Source organism: Myodes glareolus, chromosome 9, assembly GCF_982192425.1.
Source record: "Myodes glareolus chromosome 9, mMyoGla1.1, whole genome shotgun sequence".
Classification (NCBI taxonomy): Eukaryota; Metazoa; Chordata; class Mammalia; order Rodentia; family Cricetidae; genus Myodes; species Myodes glareolus.
The window spans coordinates 69,233,659-69,238,194 of NC_142034.1; the positions used below are offsets into that span (position 1 = coordinate 69,233,659).

Below are 4,536 nucleotides of genomic sequence, written 5' to 3' on the forward strand. Positions count from 1 at the left end.
CTGGAATCACGGGTGGGCCACCACACCCACCTGATGTTTATGTCAGTCCTGAGAATCGGAACTCTGGTCCTCACATTTGCACAGCAAGCGTTTTAGCCATTGAGTCCTCTCCCCGGGCTCCAAACCCAAAATGGGTTTCATTACGATATTTCAGAGGTAAGTCTTTGTACTCTGTGTGTGTGTACTCCACTGCCATTGCTTCTTCCCTGTCTCCACAAACAGTTCCCCCCTGCTTCCCTATCAGACACACATGTTTATGCGTGTCTACATCCCACACAGAAGAGGAAACATGCAGTATTTGCTGCCCCTGCTTCCCTATCAGACACACATGTTTATGTGTGTCTACACCCCACACAGAAGAGGAAACATGCAGCATTTGTTGCTGCCCCTTGACTCCCACATTGCCTCTCCCACTGGTCCTCTTCCTTCCCCCTCTTCTCTCCACTCTTCACTGGGCTGGAATTACAATCTGGGCGTGTGATAGTTGTTTTTCTGGATCTGCTTTTCTTTGTTTCATGTGGTTGACCTGATTAGTTTTTATTGTCAACTTGACACAGCCTAGAGTCACCTGGGAAGAGGGAATCTCAAAGGAAGAATTGCCTAGGTCAGATTTTCCTGTTGGCATGTCTGGAGGGGGCATTGTCTTGACTACTAATTGATGTAATAGGGCCCAGCCCACCGTGGGCAGCACCATCCCTAGGCTAGTTGACCTGAGCTATATAAAAAAAAAAAAAAGCTAACTAAGTGAGCGTGGGTCTGTGAGTGAGTCAAAACGCAGCATTCATCTGTGGCTTCTGCTTCAGTTTCTCCCCCGACTCCCTCGGTGATGAACTGCGATCTGGAAGGGTAAGCTGAAATAAACTCTTCCTCATCTCATGTTGTTCTGGGTCTGAGTGTTTCATTGCAGCAACAGAAAGCAAATGTGGATGGTGGTGGTCTCCAGTTCCATCTATCTCCCTGCAAATGACATGGTCTCATTCTTCATGACTGACTAAGGGATCGGAATTCTAGCCCAGAATTCTGGCCAACCAAGTCCTAGCCATGGGATCAGGCCTCAGCTCTTGCCGCTCTGCACGGGAAACAGATCTGGCCCGAGTGCCCTCTTCACAGGTGGGGCCCTATTGGGCTATCAAGACAGAGGGACTGGGGGCGTAGCTCAGTGGCAGAGCACAATCTCAATATTGTAAAAATCAAGCAAACAAGTGGCCAGCAAGATGGCAGTAAGTAAAGATGCCCGCCTTCCAGCCTGAGCACACAAGTTTGATCTCGGGGCTCACACAGCAGAAGGAAAGAACAGACTCCCATAAATTATTTTGACCTCCAATCTTGCACCATGGTACATGAACACATGCACACACTCATGCGCACACGAGAAACAAATAAATAAGTATGAAATACTTAATAAAACAGAGAGAGAAAAGAAAGGGAGAGGGGAGAGGGAGAGAGACAGTGCTGTATATGATGACTCAGGCTTATAATCCTAACACTCAAGGGGCTGAGACAGGAGCATCTAGAGTTCAAGACCAGCCCGGGCTACATGAGATCTTGTCTCAAATACAAAACAAAATAAGAAAAAACACCCAACAAGATAGATGCTAAGCAGACATCAGCCGTTTGCTCTGGGTCACATGAGCTAACTGATGGTGGGAACAGCCAGAGTCTGGAGCGCTCTTGCTTATCAGCCAGGTTCAGTTGAACAACAGTTCAGATTGCTGTGTCTGAGCAGGTTGCTGGGGAAGTAACTTTCTCTGTGACCTGAAGTATTTCCCAGGGATGCTGGAGAGGGGACTTCAAGACCCAGTGTGTAAGGGGAAGGTTGGGGGTGCCAAATGTGGACAGCACAATTGCACAGATGTTTCCAGCTGTGTAAGGGGGTGACTCTCTCCTGACCTCCTAGTTATGGAGGCCCATGTGGAAAAGCAGAAGCAGCGGATTTCTCCGGTGAAGGGAGGCAGTGGCCGGGATGTGAAGAATGGTAACTCCTGGGTATATTTCCTTTGTTTTCCCTCAAATCTGGGTTCCCCACATAGGCTGTATGCTGTGCCATTCAGGCAGCCAGGGCAGAGGGGTGCCCCGTAAAGACTCATCACAGACAAGCTGCTTTGTGTCTGGGCAGGTTGTCAGGCAACCAGGTCAGGACCTGGAGAGCTTTCATGGCTAGGATTCCCGTGACCCTCGTTTTACAGTTGGGGATCCCAGGCTTGGAGGGATTAGCTCATATAACCTCGAAACCACCTCTGTCTTTTTGCTTGTTTAGGAGGGACTGAGACAGGCTCTCCTTCTGTTGCTCAGGCTGGCCTGGAACTCACAGCGATCCTCCTGTGTCAGCCTAACAAGTGCTGAGATTTTAGGCATGAGCCACAGTGCCTCCCTACAACTTTTCATTTTGTTTAGCCCTCAAAACCCATCCAGGGAGGGAGGAGCTATGAAAAAAAAAAAAAAAGGAAACTGAGGCTCCAGTTGTATATAACTGCCCAAGGCTACATAGTCAGCAGTTGGAAGTGCAGAGCTCTCTCTCTCTCTCTCTCTCTCTCTCTCTCTCTCTCTCTGTGTGTGTGTGTGTGTGTGTGTGTGTGTGTGTGTGTGTGTGATATCTGACTTTGGGGGAAAGGAGCATCTAAACCACCTTTCCCACCCTAGGAGTCTGGGGTGATTTGGGGTAACACTACCTGCCCCAGAGATGGGAGAAGAGAGGTGACTCCCCCCCCCCACTCCATCTCCACCCCTCTGAGTTCTGGGCGGCAAACCAGTTGGCTTCCTTGCTTTCTCTCCCTGCAGTGAGCCAGAGAGCTGGCAGGAGTGGGATGATCCGCCTCACTTCTCCCACCTCCTCTCTCTCCTCCTCCCTGGGCCTAGACACACCTACTCCAACTTTCTCAGCAGCCTCTGGGCTGGGGCTGTGCTGAGAGCCTTCCTGCTTGGCTCCCCTGTACCTCCCTCTGGAGCCTTCAGCTGGGCTCTGGGGACGGGGACCCCAACCCAGCGGCCCCTCCTTTCAGGCACCCTCTCTACCTGAGGGGCACAGGTAAGACCTAGAAAGGGACTGGGAGGTCGGGGATGGAATTGTAAAGTGAATTGTTTTTATATCTGGTCTCAGAGCAGGCTGGCACAGGCTCCTGGGAGGCGGTGAAGGAACCAGGAGCTGGCAAGACAGACAGACGTAGAGGGGTGGACAGGAACCCCAGTCTCTGTCTCCCTAGGTGGACTGGTGACAGGGCGTCAGGCTTGCACCTGGCACTGATCAACAGGACCCTCAACAGGATCCTCAAAAGATTCTGAACTTAAGGAGGAAGAGGAAGGTCATATCTGCACGTGGGGATGACTGTACTTGTATCCCTCGCTCTGGCTTTAAGGATGAGGCTTTTATATTATATGGACATTTCTCGTGTCGTTTCAGAAAGTGAACTGAGGCAAGGGACTAGTTTTTTATGAGTCTGAGGGTCACAGAGGGCCCACAGCAGATAAAGCTACCTGGTAAGGTGGAAGGAAGGCTTGGAGGAGGTCAGGCAGCAGGGACGAGAGGTATCCTCCCAGACCCTTGGCTTTGCTGGCTGTGCCATGGGGAACACATGTTGCGACAGAATGCCGGGGAAGGTGGAGGTCTGTGAGGCTCTGAATTAGACTCAGAACACTGCAGAGATCAACTCTGCTCTCATGTCTTGGCGGAGCAGGACCTGAGGCCAGAGAGCCCAAGTGGAATGCTGAAAAAAGTCACAGGATTTCCTTTCAGCCCTCCACGGGAGAAAGACGGTGTGCTCGCCCCGGCGTGGAAGGTGGCAAGGCTGTGCCGAGGCTTGCCAGGAGCTCTCAAAGCCACCTCTGCCCCAGTTGGGATCCAGAGCCCATGTCTGGGCTCAGGGAAGCAAAGGGAGGTGGAGAGAGGGACTCAGGACTGCTAGCGGTCTAGCCTTCAGCCTCACTTGTCAGGTGGGGGCAGGGGAGCTGAGGTAGAGCCCATGTACATGCTCTCCGCCCGTGATAACAATGATGGTTGTCATAGGCAGCGTGCGCTGAGTGTGTGCTGAGCTCACCCTGTGTGTCCGGGTCTGTGCTGGGCATGCTCGCGTGGTCTTAGTTTTCCTAGCAGACAGTGTGGTGTCGCATGAAAAGAGAATTCGTTCTGTTCCCGTGATTCTCATGCTGTGTGGCCCGGGACAGGGTTGTGGCTCTCTGGGCCTGCATCTCCACAAATGCAGTCAAGGCACTGAGGGCCATTAGGATTCCTTTGTTTTATTTAAAAATTGTTTTACATTAGGTGTGTGTGTGTGCGAGTATATGGGGATTTGTATGTCACAAAAAAGAGGTCAGAGGACAACTTTCAGGAGTTGGTTCTCTCTTTCTGGAAATGCAGGTCACCAGGCTTGGAGGCAGGGATCTGTATCTACTAAATCTATGCTGCCCACCTTGTTGGTTTCATTCTCAACTGGTGCTGGACATGTAGGTCAGTGGGTAGGGTGTTTACCTGGCATGAACAAAGTTTTGGGTTCTATCCCCAGCACGGTATAAACTGGCCATGGTGACACAGGCTTGTCACCC

At 51.3% G+C, this 4,536-nt stretch overlaps 1 protein-coding gene across 3 annotated transcripts in view; it reads left to right on the forward strand.

Moving 5' to 3' along the window:
* Positions 1–2,864: 2,864 nt before the first annotated feature.
* The window catches only part of Fat2 (FAT atypical cadherin 2), a 91,518-nt gene continuing 89,846 nt past the window's right edge, over positions 2,865–4,536 (forward strand). For all 3 annotated transcript variants that reach the window (XM_085694967.2, XM_085694965.2, XM_085694964.2), the window contains exon 1: positions 2,865–3,025. The gene's annotated coding sequence lies outside the window, so the exon portion shown is untranslated. The remainder of the gene's footprint in view (positions 3,026–4,536) is intronic.